The 16,361-nt window shown below is 44.9% G+C and overlaps 1 pseudogene; it reads right to left on the reverse strand.

Annotated features, from left to right (window-relative positions):
* Positions 1-8,052: 8,052 nt before the first annotated feature.
* Positions 8,053-14,349, reverse strand: LOC126990285 (uncharacterized; annotated as a pseudogene).
* Between the last annotated feature and the right edge of the window lie 2,012 nt (positions 14,350-16,361).

Here is a 16,361-nt window from a genome sequence, read left to right on the forward strand (position 1 = left end):
TTTCTTTTGTTTCAAGTTTTATAATTACTTGTGAGGGGAAAGGCTCATCAGCTGCAGATTATTAAAATACAGCAAAATGTGTCACAAAAGAAGAGCTTCGGCCTCTACTAACGCTAAACAAAGTTCTCGTCAAAACAGTAAATTAACCATCGATCTTTTTTTTTATTCATTATAATAATATATGGTATTATCTTTATTTATAAAATGCAGCTAAAGGTGTCACAAAAGAATTTTCGACGCTCGTCATACGTCAAGTTACGGAGCGCTGGAATTTGTTTGGTTGCTCGTCGCTGTATCCTTTCTAGCAAAACTTGATCTCTGATATAATTCGGTGACCAGAACTGAACGGCGTATTCTAGGTGTGGTCTTACAAATGCTAAATATAATCTCTTCATAAGTTCGGGTGATTTATAATCAAAGTTTCTTGAGATTAATCCCAACATCATATTGGCTTTTTACTCGCCGCAGAACATTGATCACTCATTTCAACCAGGTAGCTGCGGGGATCATGTTTCTTAAAGACCCCTATAAGCGAATTAATGAGAAAAAAATCATCGCTCACACAAACCATTTCATAATATATATCAACGCATTAGTGATCAATTTATTCATCATCTATTTTGGGGGGTCTTTATCATGAAAAAAAAAAAAAAATGGTCCGTCGCTGGTACATGGTAAAGCCACAAATTTGGCCCGTCGTTGCTACTGGGTTAAGAGTGTTACTGATAATGGCACCAAGATCTTTTTCTTGTTTTACTTCGCTGAGCTCACGTCCTTGAAGCTGATATTTAAAGTTAGGATTCTTTCCACCTATGTGCATTACTTTACATTTATCTACGTTGAAACACATTTACCATTTTTCGTTCCAGTCGGCAAGTCTTATTAAGTCTGATTGAATGTTCTCGCAATTTTTACTGTTCGTTACCGTACCTCCTAATTTGGTGTCGTCGGGGAATTTGGCTACTTTTGACAGGATATCAGTCTCTAAATCGTTCACGTAAATTATGAATAGATGGTCACTAATACCGTGGGAACGCATTTTTTAAATAAGCCTAACGTGGGGAACTTTGTCAAACGCTTTCTTAAAATCTAGGAAAATTACGTCATATGGGGCTCGGGCGTCCCAACTTGAATAAACGTCGTTGAAAAAAGTTAATAAGTTGGTTAGGCAAGATCGATTACTACGAAATCCATGCTGATTATCAGTTATCAAATCATTTGTTTCGAGGAAAGTGATCATTTTATCCCTGATTATTTTTTCGAATAATTTAATTAGGATAGACGTAAGGCTGATAGGACGATAATTACTGGCTTGTTTTTTATCTCCTTTTTAAATATCAGGGTAACATTGGCCTTTTTCCACTCGAGAGGCAGACTCGCCTGTGCTAATGACTTATTGAACATTAACGTCATGGGTGATTCTAGCTGTTGACTACATTCTCTTAACGCGCGAGGAGATAAATTGTCGGGGCCCGGAGATATATTTGAATCTACTTTTTGCAGGTACGCACGCACTTCATTGATATCGATTTCGGTCAACGCAAGCTTATGATCTTCAGGGCCTTGAAAAATAGTCCCCGGGGCTGGGATCGATGTCATGTTCTCTTTTGTGAATACGCTACTAAAGGTTGAATTTAGGACCGACGCCATGCCTTTATCATCATTAATCGTATCGCCATTTACTAATAGTGGGCCGATATTATTTTTTCAAGTTTTTTTGCTTCTTATGTAACTGAAAAATAATCTGGGATTTTCTTCGCATCAAGTGATATTTTCATCTCATATTCGCGTTTCTGTTTTCTGATTTTCCTTTCGCACTCTCTCTTGATATTGATATAATTAGTATGATCCTGTGAAGTGTGTGACAGTTTAAATTTCTTATACATTTTTCTCTTTTCGACGATGATTTTCCGCAGGTAATTAGTCATCCACAACGGCTTTTGATTCTGTGTCCTTTGTGGCTTGAGTGGGATGAAGTTATTTACGCTCGCTGTGATTTGTGCAGTAAAACGATTATACATTTCTTGAACGACGACGTTATTGCGCAAATGATTCCAATTTACTGAAGCCAATTCTCTTCTTAGGTCCGTAAACTTTGCTCTACTATAGTTAAGTATTAAGAGTGAATTTTACCTTGCTTTTGTTTCAATATTCAAAACGCATCTGATTATGTTGTGATCACTGCTTGCAAATGGCTCGCCAACCTCACAGGCGGTTATGAGGTGGCTGTCGGTCGTGAAGACTAAATCCAGAGTGTTATTTCCTCGCGTCGGCGCGGTAACTGTTTGATAAAGAAATGTATCTTGCGCAAAATTTATTAATCTATCTCCTTCCCTGTCGGCAGATAGTGCAGACCAGTTAACAGAGGGGTTATTGAAGTCGCCGCATATTATTGCATTTCTGTTTCTGATAATTTTATTTAACTCTGCGTAGAGATTTCCATCAATGTCTTCATTTGATTTAGGAGGTCGGCAAACTACGCCCAGAACATACTTTTCATTATTGATCGTCGCTTGTACATACAATGAATCATAAGCCTCTGTTTCGGTTGTGTTAAGCTGAATGACATCTAAATTACCTTTAGCATATATTATTACACCTCCACCTTTTTTTTTGTGTAGACGACACTTAGCAAACGCATTGTAACCATTGATAGCTACTTCACTTAACTGAGGCTTGTCACGTGTATTCAGCCATGTTTCTGTGATCAAAATGAAGTCGGGTTTTTCAGTAATTGCATGAATTAACAAGTGGCTACGCTTCTGAATAATGCTACGGCCAATTCCTTTTTTTTTTTTTTTTTACGTCGCGGCCTATTGCGGCGGTAGGCTTCTTCCCGGTGGATCCTGATGGTCGGTCCAAAGCTTCTTTCCGGTGGGTCCTGATGGTCGGCCCAGCCAGTTCTGGCGCAGGCGAGTGTTTAAAGTGGCGCCATCTTTCATTGGCTCATGCTGCCCTCCCAGAGCTCATCTTTGATCCTAGAATCTAGAGTCCGGGTTGATAGGTGGTCTTCTGGACAGCATGTGGGTAGTTTTAAGCCACTCGGCGGCGGCTGAAAAATCCCAGCTTGGTAGCACCGGTCGGGGATTGAGCTCGCGTCTTCCTGAACGCGGGGCCGTCTCGCTATCCGTTCAGCCACCGCCTCTCCATAGAAGATGTTTAATTTATTCGCCGAGTGTGCGCCATATATCAACTGTCGTTTTACTGGAATAGTGCGGCAGACCCGACTAACTACAACTACCTCTACCTCACCACCCACCTGTGTGGCTGTTGACCTGGCCGCTACCTCAAAGCCCCTCACTTGTTGGGGGTCTGGTGACCTGACCGCTACCTCAGTGCCCCTCACCTGTGAGGCTGTTGACCTGACCGCTACCTCAGTATCCCCCACCTGGGGGTTTGATGACCTGACGTCCTCCTCAGCACTACACACCTCTACTTCCCCCCTCACCTGAGACCTGACACTCCTACCTACGTGGACCTCACCGTCTTGGTGATGACTCCTCCCACTCCCAGCCAAACCGGAGGAAGTTTCCACACCTCGCTCCCGCTGCACCTGACTTCTCTTCAACTCTTTCAAAACTTCCTCATCCAACACTCGGCCCAGCCTCGCCTTGCCTACACAATTTAGGTGAAGTCCATTGTTAGCAAACAGGCTCCTGTCATAAAAATAAAATAAAATGAATAAAATTATCCCAGACGTCCACAAACATGACTCCCTCACTACTACACAAATCCCTGACACGTTCGTTAATCCCCAGCATTCTACTGAGAATAAGGGAACTAACATCGTGCCGAGGGAGCAAAACACACACAACTGAACGCCGCCTGCTGTCCCTCAGCTTCCCGATAAACTTCCTATACTTGCCTAGAACCTCCTCTGACCTACCTTTCCCTACATTGTTTGTTCCGACCAGATAAACAAACACTGTCTCCTCTGAGGTAGTGACGACTAAGTCGTCAACCTTCTCAGCTACATGCTCAATTCTACGCCCAGGAAATACTACATGCCTACGCCTTGCTCCCTTCCTACAAAACTCCTGGTCCTGCTGTCTAACTAAACTATCACCTACAAGAACGATGCTAGGATCGCTCTCAACTTGGTCTCCTAACACCTGGAACTTGTTCCTCGTCACGACACCACTGTAGCTAACATCTGCCGCTTCAGCCTTACTCCCTTTTTTTTAAACTGCTGGAAGGAATCTAAGGTATCTACCTTCTTTTCTACCTCATCTACTCTATCTTCCAGCCTTTCTACCTTCTCAACAACCTTCAACTCACCCTCACCGACACTCGCTCCATCTAATCCAAACACACCCTCTAGAAACTGTAGCTTGCTATCAAGCGCTTCTAAATTAACACTTACGTTGTGTTCAGTTTCACAGAAGAAACACAGTATATTCACCGTTTTCCTTGTTGAGGAAGTCCTTCGTAAACTCCCTCCTGCAAGACACGCAAACTAGGGGGAGGCGGTGGCTGAATCGACAGAGTAACACCACCGCGTTCAGGAGGACGCCAGTTCAATCCCCGCCCGGTGCCACCAAGCTGGGATTTTTCAGCCGCCGTCGAGTGGCTTAAAACTACCCACATGCTGTCCAGAAGACCACCTATCAACCCGGACTCTAGGTTCTAGGATTAAAGATGAGCTCCGGGAGGGCAGCATGAGCCAATGCAAGATGGCGCCACTATAAACACTCGCCAGCGCCAGAACGGGCTGGGCCGACCATCAGGACCCACCGGGAAGAAGCCTTGGGCCGATCATCAGGCCCCAAAGCCTACCGGTGCTATAGGCCGCGACGTAAAAAAAAAAATAAAAAAAAACGAAGCGCTGAGCGTACGGCATATTGACCTGACTGCCACGGAGAGGAAACCAAACGTGACCTCCTGCTACGAACTCTCGAGACACATTCAAGGAGGAGGAGGAGAACGAAGAGGATGATGAGGGAGAGGAGGAAGGGGTAGGGGCCAGGGGAGAATGAGAAGAGAAAGAAATGTGTGGGGGCAAGGCAGAGGAGCTCGAGGAGGGGGAAGGAGAGAAGGAAGAGGAAGAGGGGGAAGGGGAGGGAGTCTGGACGGAGGAGGAAGGAGAGGAAGGTAGAGTGTCCGGGGACGACGACGAGGAAGGCCCCTCGTGAGATGGGAGAGAGGCAGCGGGAGGAGGGGGAGGGGGGAGAAGAGAGGGGGGAGGAGGGGGGATAGGAGAAGGAGGAGGAAGGGGAAGAGGACAAGGCTGAGAGGGGCGGGGAGGCGACGGGGCTGGGTCGTGCTGGGGTGCTGAGGCGTGAAGGGGGGAGCGGTAGAGAGGGCGAGGGGAGGGTGGGTAAGTGATCGTGATCAAATCGTATCTCACCGTAACCAATTGGATTCAAGTCTGAGGATAATCGTAGCATATCGTAGCGTTTCGTAGTGCTTCGTAATGTTTGACCCATGGAATCCTCATTTCTTACTCTCCCTCTCTCTTTACTCCACTCTATTTCTCTCTCCTTTCCCGCACAAATGACTAAACCCATTCCCCCGCCTGACCTCGTGAATAATGTGGCGTTTCGGTACACAGCAGCAGCAGCAGAAGAGGAGGTTCGTTCAACATTCGGGGACGCCTGTCAGAGCTTTTCGGCGTATATATTAATGAACGGGGACAGAGTTGCGAGACGCCCTTACTCGTGGCTTACATTTGTGGTGGATTGTTGAACTGAAGTAGACCAAGGTTATGCATGTATAGGTCTTCCTTTAAAGCTTGGCGCACGTAAACGGGATGTGGACGGGGGTATTGACTGGGCGTGAAATTATACAAGGAGACAAAATTGCCTGACGTGTAGATTTATATTACATAAAAATTGTGACTCTTTGGAACTGGAGACGACGTTAACTGGGCGTGGAACAATACGATGCCCGTTTATATACTTCTTTTACATTTGTGGTGGTTTACTGAACTGAGGCAGACCGACGTTATGTATGCAGGTATTCCTTTAAAATCTGGCTCTCCTAAACGTAATACAGGTGCAGAAATTAACTGAGTGTGGCTAAGTATACATGGAGACAGACTGGAATTACATATATATTATCTTTGAAAAAATGGCTCTTTGAAATTGGATGCGGCGTTAACTGGGTCCGGATTAATACATGGAAATAGACTGACATTATGAAAAAAAAAAATATATATATATATATATATATATATATATATATATATATATATATATATATATATATATATATATATATATATATATATATATATATATATACATATATATATTTACATGACCTGATCCATAAATGAAAAGCCAGTGTCTCTGAAATAGACTTTTCAGCTTTGAGTCAAACCCTGTCACGTAGTGCATTCTTGTGGAAATTAATGTTTTGTTGTTTGTCAAATTGTCGTCAGCTGTGTTTTTCTGTCTATATTAGAGGAATGGCTGAGCTCAGGTGGTTCAGTTGAAGTGTAGGGGAATCTCCATGACGGGCCCAGCCTTCCGAGGGTTCTTCATCCATACAGCCAACGTCTTCTTGACCAAATCAAACACACCTGCAAAGTGACCATCAACAGGTTGGCAGCAGCACCTGACAATGAACACACACTGAGCTGGATGAAAAATTACATATACTGCAACTGACAGATGAGAACAGTGATGACAGATGAAGTCTTTTCAGAACGGGGCTGGCAGGGGTGCGGTGTATGGCTTACAGCTGACCTCACGGTGGCTTGTTGGTGAGCAAGGCAGCACTGTCTTGTAACCCTGGCAGAGCTGTGTGGTCCTGGCCAGTACTTAGCTGGAGGGACTCTTCAATATCCATTTTTTATCTCACAGAGGGAAGTTATTCAAAACCTAACCTAATCTAAACTAGACGCATAGCTCTCTGAGAGTGCGCACCTCTGCCAAAGATCGTCCTGAAAATTGGTATGGGCATCAACTATGATCCTATGCATCATATGGAAGCATTTGTTTCGAAATTTCATGAAATTCTATTTTTTTTAAACTTCGACCTTGGGCGAACTTTTTGAGGTCAAGGTCAAAGGTCAAGGCCATGCAATGTGTATCATATGGAAGCATTTGTTTTGAAATTTGATGAAATTCTATTTTTTTGGAAACTGACCTTGGGCGAAGTTTTCGAGGTCAAGGTCAAAGGTCAAGGTCAAGGCCATGCAAGGTGCGTCTTTCCATGAGCTAAAATATGAACCAGGTCTGAAATCTCTACGATGATGAGAACCGAAGTTATGGCCAATCAGACGTTTTCTGCGACCCTGACCATTGACCTTTGACATGATAAAAAATAATGGGTTCTATTATGGATGGACACGCATCATAATATGGAAGCATTTGTTTTGAAATTTGATGAAATTCATTTTTTTTGGAAACTTTGACCTTGGGCGAACTTTTCGAGGTCAAGGTCAAAGATCAAGGTCAAGGCCATGCAAGGTGCGTCTTTCCATGAGCTAAAATATGAACCAAGTCTGAAATCTCTACGATGACAGGAACCGAAGTTATGGCCAATCAGACGTTTTCTGCGACCCTGACCATTGACTTTTGACATAAAAAGAATTAATGGGTTCTATTATGGATGGACACGCATCATAATATGGAAGCATTTGTTTTGAAATTTGATGAAATTCAATTTTTTGGGTAACTTTGACCTTGGGCGAACTTTTCGAGGTCAAGGTCAAAGGTCAAGGTCAGGCAAGGTGCATATTTCCATGAGCTAAAATATGAACCAAATATGAAGTCTCTACGATGAAGAGAACCGAAGTTATGGTCAATCAGATGTTTTGTGCGACCTTGACCTTGACCTTTGACGTTTGACATAAAAAATTTAATGGGTTCTATTCTGGATGGACACGAAGCTTCCCTGAAAAAAATTGGTTGAGATATCCGCAAAAAGTGTGTACAGGAGACTGCTCACAAACAAACAAACAAATAAAAAAAAACTGACCGGACCGAAAATATAACCTCCTCCCAACTTCGTTGGCGGAGGTTATAAAGCCAACCTAACCTGACCTAGCTCTCTCTCTCTCTCTCTCTGTGTGTGTACTAACCCAGGGCCAGGGTCGAGCTGGGGTCAGTTGGGGTTTCTCCTTGAAGATGGGGAACACAGGGTCTTTGGTGTCTGATAGCACCTCCAGCAGATCCGCCAGGTTTTGGGGGCCGGGAACTGGCTTGCGCGGACCTCTCGGTGCTCGCTGCTGGCCTCGGGAGGACCACTCTTCTCCGGGATGCCTGTCAGGTGAAGGTACCTGCGCCACGCCAAGCAGGAAACAGTTAATCAAGAATATAGTTCATAATCTCTAATGTTCAATAATCATTTGGTAAGGTACGTAGAGTAAAAGTTTGGAGCATACACTATAGCTGCACGTGGCCTCGGTGATCATCTCCGTACCACTGACCCTTGAAGCTGTGGTGGGTGTGAACCTATCACCCCAGGACGCAGGGCCAGTGCAACCTCTGGGTTATCACAGTTTACCTTCCTCAGGTTTCCCCAGGTAACCATTTATCGGCTAGCCCAAGAGGAAGGATGAACAGCTGGGTGGGCTGCATGCCGACTGCCCAGGCCAGGGTTCAAACCCAGGCCAGCAGATTCGTAGTTGGGCTTAGGTAGGACAACAAACGATGATCAAAAATTAAACCTTTGAGACAGCAGAGGAACACACAGATAGAGTAAACAATGCCTCATAAAATCAAAAAGAAAAACGGGGATAGGCACTTGATAAACACAGTAATATCACGAGCTCACCCTTCTCCCTCCTAGAAGAGAAAGTTGTGTGCTTGTTGTCTGGTAGCCCTGGCTCAGACACTTGGTGCCTCTCACAGAACCCAGAACAACCAAGACCCTATCCCTTGACTTTATTCTTGTTGGTGTCGTTTGGGTGCCAATGAAGACATGGCCGCCTCACAAAAGACGCAGATAAAAGCTGGGACGTGCACCAATGGAATGGAGAGAGAGAGAGATGTTGAGTATAAAATGTAGGCAAGAAATGCGCACCATGGACTAGGGAGAAGACAAAGTTTGAGGACACTCTAATCACAGCTAGGACACAGAAATGAATCTATTGAAGACAAAAGTGTTGAATTGTAGAGGAAAGGAAGGCATGCATGCAGCTTGTCCTCTCCTTGCAGCAGCAGGCAAGTGTGCTGGCCAGGAGAGGCAGTTCTTCCCTGCTCCATCACCAGACACTACGGCCCACAGTCCACTTAGAGTACACGGTCGTCCCACGTATAAGACGAGGACATCACACAGTTCCAATCCATGATTCAAGAGAGTAACTCCAGCCTCTGGGCCTCCCACAGAAACAAACTATGATTAAAGGGTTAACTTAAGTGTGGCAAAGAGGCGCGGCTCACCTGTTGGCGTGGAAGTAGTGTTCGCCGACACTCAGCGTCACAATGGACAGCGGGTTCTCATCCCCAGCCCCGGCCGTCCCCACCTCCACGTTCTGGAAGACGTGACCACCATCCGGCCTCATGAAGATCATGTTGACGCCAAAGCCGTCGGCTCCTCCAGTCCCGCGGTCCCTCAGGATGTCGTGCGCCGCCTCCACGGACGTGGCGCTCAGCAGCGCCCGGCAAAGGAAATGAGGCGCTGGCCAAGGGGGGAAGGTTACTGCCAGGAGCACACTCTAACCACTGATTTATTCAGTGTTACTTTTCTCATCAAGGGTTAATTAAGTCAGAAAATTTATTTCAGCTTATTTTTGGGGATGTGTTGAGGCTTCCACTTGAAAGTACTTGGGTCCCTGGAAGGCCACACGGATCAGGCTGAGCCACGGTGAATGGGACCAGACAATGAAGTTGACGGTTAACTCATTTTATCCTTACTTTTCTCCAAACTTTATAACTTCATGGGTACCGTAAAAGCCGAGTTGTGGGAAACCACAACTTGGAGAAGAAAAAGAATCCCTCAGCCTGGCGGCCAAGACTGTGCGGCTCTGCCAGGCTGGGAGCTGCGCTCAAACCAGTAACAATGGAGAAACATGTGCCCAGGCAGCCACACTCACGGGTCCTGGCGGGGAAGACCTTCAGAGGGACGATATCATTGATGGCGGAGACCAGGCCGTGGCGGTTGTAGCCGAGGCAGACTCCCGGCAGGTGTCCGGAGTAGCAGAGTGCCGTGAAGCTCTCTGTCCGCGTGCCCAACCTCCCCTCCGGCGCCTCCTCGCTGATGGTGGCGGACACGAGGTACAGGTAGTTCATCATCTCTTCGAATGTGTCTTCTGTGTGGCCCAGCAACACCTGGAGAAGGGTGTTGTGTGTGTCACTACACATGTGAGAGTCAGTGGCCCAGTCAAGGGTATGAGGGAGTGGAGTGGGCATCAGACTCATGCCACAAGAAAAGTATTATTATCATCATCATCATCATCATCATTACTATTATTATTATTATTATTATTATTATTATTATTAGTAGTAGTAGTAGTAGTAGTAGTAGTAGTAGTAGTAGTAGTAGTAGTAGTAGTAGTAGTAGTAGTAGTAGTAGTAGTAGTAGTAGTAGTAGTAGTAGTAGTAGTAGTAGTAGTAGTAGTAGTAGTAGTAGTAGGAGGAGGAGGAGGAGGAATAGTTGTAGTAGTAGTAATTGTAAAGTAGCAGTGTTGGTGGTGAAAGGGGTGGGTGTAGTAGTAGTAGTAGTAGTAGTAGTAGTAGTAGTAGTAGCAATAGTAGTAGTACTAGTAGTAGTAGTAGTAGTAGTAGTAGCAGTAGTAGTAGTAGTAGTAGTAGTAGTAGTAGTAGTAGTAGTAGTAGTAGTAGTAGTAGTAGTAGTAGTAGTAGTAGGAGGAGCAGCAGAAATTACTATTTTCACATTATAATATTCTGCCTTCAAAAAATCAGATTACTGTGATTTTGTGAAGAATGTAATTTGGATGAAAATTGAAAATAACACTGGCCAACAACAAAGTTATCGTCTAAGTTTTTTTTTAGCTGATTTAGGACAATTTTGATGTGCTGAATCCAAAATTCACACTGGTTTTACTCAATCAGATCAACTTTTTAATCGATCGCCACATGATGTTTTTTACGTTTGTTTTTAGACGTACGGGTATTTTCTATTTACATGACGATGATGCACCACATCCCTCATCCCAAAAGGAGCTAAATGATCTAGTTCGCGATCTCGGCTTGTCAAAGCCCTCTGCCGAACTGTTGGCATCCAGATTGAAGGAAAGAAAATTCCTCTCTGACAATGCTCGCATCACTTTCTACCGCAACAGACATCAAGAGTACCCTCATTTTTTTTCTGAAGAGAAGGACTTGGTGTACTGTACATATATTGCGCAGCTTCTGCACAAGCTTGGAGTGGCACAGTACCAACGCGAAGATTGGAGACTGTTCACTGACAGCAGCAAGCGATTGCTGAAATGTGTTCTGCTGCACAACGGCAACCAGTTTGCCTCTGTACCCCTCGCTCACTTGACTACACTGAAGTAGAAGTATGAAGCGGTGAAGTACATGCTGGAGAGAGTTCGTTATGATAAGCATGAGTGGTTCATTTGTGTTGACCTGAAGAAGGTGAACTTTTTGTTGGGACAACAGTCTGGGGTCACCAAGTACCCGTGCTTTCTGTGCATGTGGGACAGTAGGGACAAAGCTCAGCATTACACGAAGAAGGACAGGCCTGTACGTGAGGATTTGGTGCGATGCAGCGTAAGGAACGTCATAAACAACCCTCTGGTGGACAGAGACGGGATACTCTTCCCACCGCAGCACATCAAGCTCGGCTTGATCAAACAGTTCACCAAAGCTCTGCACAAGGATGGTGGCTGCTTCACTTACTTGTGCCACGCTTTTCAAGGATTAGCCATGGAGAAGTTGAAAGCTGGCATATTTGACGGTCCTCAACTCCGTCAGCTCATCAGAGATCCAGAGTTTGAAAACTCAATGAACGAATTGGAACTGGAAGCGTGGAAGGCTTTTGTTCTTGTCATGAAGAACTTTATTGGCAACAAGAAGGCCAGGAACTACGCAGAACTTGTCACCAATATGCTGACTGCTTTCAGAAACCTCGAATGCAACATGAGCATCAAAATGCATTACTTATTCTCACACATGGATCGGTTTCCTGAGAATCTGGGATCAATGAGCGACGAGCAGGGGGAGAGATTCCATCAGGACATGAAAGAGATGGAGACCAGGTATCAGGGACGCTGGGATGCAGTCATGATGGCTGATTACTGTTGGACTCTGTGGAGAGACATCCCTACCGCTGAGCATTCTAGGAGTTCTAAGAAACTTAAGTTCATGCCCTGAATTTTGAACAATGATGACCTAATATCTAATTTACATGTACTTACCTTTAGCAATGTCTACTATTCAATATACACTTTCAATTTTTGTAACATTTAATTAATGAATCGTGTTAGAAAATTATTTTTTTTACCTTAAAAGCCTATTTCAGATGAAAAATATTAACAAAAATCAACCGAGAATGTCACAAAAATGTAATCAATTTAGTTATAAGATAGGATTTTTTTAAAAATCAGGTCAGGTCTTTGAGACCTGACCTGATCAAAAGAAACTGATGTCATTTTCGGATTCAGCGGTGCAAATTTGTCCTAAATCAGTTGAAAAAGCTTAGACAACTTACACTTTTTAACCCAGTGTAATGTTTCAGTTAACTCACCTGGTCTTCCCTGTTGATGCTGAGGTCGGAACAGCCGTTGAGGTCACTGCTGCACGGCTGCTGCTCCACCTGGCCCGCCATGGTCATGATCCTGTCCATGTGCAGCAGGACCAGCTGGGGACAGGCAAGACTTCACTCGAAGCCGCTGCAGAGCCATAGAAGAGGAGAGAGTGGCCATCTTCATCACAGGCGCCATGCTATCACAAAAGCCATGTGAAATTCAAATACACAGTGATACAATAGTGCCCTTTACTGTGCTCTAGGTGTCATCACAGTCTTGAAGAAGTAGTACCTAGAGCTCAAAAGAAACTGCTGTATCGGCATCACTTTGTATTTCATGTGGCTCCTTTGGTAACAATGTGGCGCCTCTGATGAAGGTGGCCACACTCTCCCATTCTGTGGCTGCGGGGTGCTGTGGTGCAGCCTCACAAACACCACAGTGGGCTGAAGCTCCCAAACAGTATAAGTATTTGCTGGAGACACAAACATAGCCCTGGGGTCAGGCTCTCAAACAGCATGAAAATTTTGTTTATTACTGTAAAGGAAGCAGCTCAAGGGCAAACTTAAAGAAAACAAAAAGGTCGCTATGCGCTGCTCCTGCAAAAGAATGTAGAGATGAGTGGCCAGAGGAGAGGTCAATCTCAGATGGAAGGGTGTCTTAATACTCCCTTCTTGACAAAGTTCAACTCGTAGGCAGGAGAGAATACAGCTGTTCCAGAGTTTACCACTGAAAGGGGTAAAAGAATGAAGCTGCTGGTCAACTCTTGCATAAGGGATTTGGACAGCATAGGGATGAGCTAGAGTAAAAAGTCGAACGCAGCGGGGCTATGGTAGGGGTGGAGACATGCAGTTAGAGGTTAAGAGGTCAAGGAGACTTATGGATGGGGCACAGCCAGACTAGTGAAGGAGGGCTGTGCTGCGGATGGCTTCCCCCGCCAGAATGCTGCAGCAACACTTACGTGGAGGAAGGGAACTTGAGCCCCATCTGCCGTGCCCTGCAGCTCCCTGAGGTACTGTGGAAAGTTCTCCTTCAAGACTGGAAGGGTTTCGTCATAGGCGGCCCGCCCAGCCTCTGTCTCATAAGCTGGAAGAAGTGTCCCGGAGCCACACGGACGACGCCAGATAATCCTGGATGAGGCCCCGGAAGGTGCGTCCCTGTGGAGGAGCCGAGCACAAGGGTGGCGGGAGGTGGGTCATTCAGGCGGGGAGGACGGAGCCTGCCCGGGAGGTAATCCTTTAACTTTCTTCAACGCATGGGGGGCAGCCAAGGGTGCAACAATATTACTTGTAAATGCCCACAACTTGCTGCCCCAATAACAAGTAGTTAGAGGAAGATGCCACAAGACAAAGAACAATAATCTTGGTTTGAAAGCTGTTTTGATATTCCTCTTGTGAATTCAAGTTCAAGAAAGGAGGAAAGAGAGACAAGGAAAAGAGATTGCCGAGTTTACCAGTATAAGGGACAAATGGCCTGCCTCTCTGCTGGCACTCCCCAAAGGGTCAACACTAGAGCCACACAGCTACCAGTGCCTGGATGCCACTCACCACATCAAAGCCCACTTCGTAGTATGTTCCGCTGGTGTAGATGACAGGGATGGCGTTGCGCCGCTCACAATTCCCTGCAGAACTTATGTTGCCTTGGCTGCGGGGGACAGGAAAGGGAGGTGCTGTCATTTGTAGGATGATAGTGCCAATTTCAGGCGGGTCATGAGCACAGTAAACTACAAAATATAAAATGCCTTCAACACCCTGCCCCAGTAAAGCAGAGACTGAGAGAGATGTGTCAGAAGATACACATGAGCAATACTTAGAAAGGAGCAACTGTGATGGTGGTTTGTGACGCAGGAGACAAGGCTGCATGACACGCACTGAAATAATACTCCGTTATGGAATCAAATAAAAAAAACTGAAGTGAATTTACATCTGAACATCAGCTGACATTAAATAGTTAGTGCTTTCTGTTATGAGTATGTAAACAGAAAGTAGGAATAGTAACAGTAGTAATAGTAGTAGCTAGTAGTAGTAGTAGTATAAAAAAAACCCAGTTGTTTCATTTCAGCTATCCATCCACAAGTTTTGAGAGAAGTGGCACATGCACATTGTTAGGTCATGATTGGGTGAAAGTTAACTGTTTTGATAAATGTTCAAGCAATGTTTTCAGTAATGTTTATGAATGAAAAAACCTCACACCTTCTTATATAAATCCCAAACATGCCAATTTAATAAAAAATATACCATACAAGAACATGAAACACAAGCTTGTAAACAACAGCTTTACCTTAACATTGTGTCAGGGAGAAAAGTCCACAACAGAACAGAAGGTCACGCCCGCACCTCCTCAAGGCACTCTGCAAAGGAAGACAATGAGGAGTCACGAGGCATTGCTGGAGTGTCATCGATTGCATCAAGATCACTTACTTCACTTGTCTGCTACATGTGATTAACAAGACAGAGAAATTTTCCCGATGAGATGAGGCGCTGCGGGGGTTGTGGACGACAAAACGAAATGTGCGGCCATGACCAACAGTATCAGGATGCCAACCTTTTAAAGCAAGAGGTGTCAAACAGTGCCAGGGTTGGGGCCTCACCATGACACAGCAGAACATGATGAGAGAAAGGACAAAAGACCAAGGACATAAGATAATAGTAATCTCTAGCTGCCACACACTAAGGAGCAGTGACAGCGTGACGCTGCAAGCATAGACTTAATAAGTGTATTCATGTGAAATGTTTTCGTCTACCCTTGTCCTTGTCACTCCGGGGTCACCAATTGTTGGTGGTAGCGAGTGTTTTGAGCGCCATCCAATTGTTCGTGTTTCTCGTCGCGTGCCCTGTTGTCCGCGTCTTGTGTATCTTCATTGTTAACTCTTCCTGTTACTCGCTTATCTCTGACTGTCCGTCCATGTCCTCTTGTTGTCCACTTCTACACATTGTTCCACACACACACCAACACGTAAATGTTATCCACGCTTGACAACATTCACACACACGCATACACACACAAACACCTATTCTATGTGCTATGCTTGTCCTAATGATAATGATAATAATAATAATAATGATAATAATGTTTGTCGAAATAAAGTAACCCTGGCGGATATGAGTTTCTGTACCCGTAAACCAATTAGCACTCAGAACACTCGCTGCCATCAACAGTCACACCCGCCTCTGATAAGTAGGCAAGGGTGTCACCGCCTACCCAGCTGTGTGTGGCACTCTTACGGAATGTTGGTCCCGCCTGGTTCGGGGGCCTAAGCTGCCAGTTATGCATTTTCTGCTGCAGTGTTACCACGCAGGAGAGCGAGCCGTCCTGCCAGGGCTCCCAGCTTCATTCACACTTTCTATTACACTCTAACTCATGCTTGAAATGAGATATGAAACTAGATTCCCAAGTATAAAAACACATGAAAAGTAGAGACAACTACGAGCATGGTCGTACAGTACTGAGTAGCATTGTAAGTCTGACTCTTCAGTGCATTCTGCACTCTGCAAGCCCCTTCCCTCCTCGTTCTGTTGTCATACACTGGCAGTGAGGAGGGGAGCCCTGCCACTTTTCCCTTGCAACTTATTCTTCTTGTTCTTCGTGGGTTGTGTGCGTGTACTGCCTTAGTGCAAACAAAAGATATCGAAATACTTGGTACTATAGTTTCATATCTCATTTCAAGCATGATTTTGAGAGTAATAGAAAGTGTGAATGAAGCTGGGGAGCCCAGCGTGGTAATATATATATATATATATATATATATATATATATATAT

The sequence above is a fragment of the Eriocheir sinensis genome, unplaced genomic scaffold (genome assembly GCF_024679095.1).
Source record: "Eriocheir sinensis breed Jianghai 21 unplaced genomic scaffold, ASM2467909v1 Scaffold1522, whole genome shotgun sequence".
Taxonomy (NCBI): Eukaryota; Metazoa; Arthropoda; class Malacostraca; order Decapoda; family Varunidae; genus Eriocheir; species Eriocheir sinensis.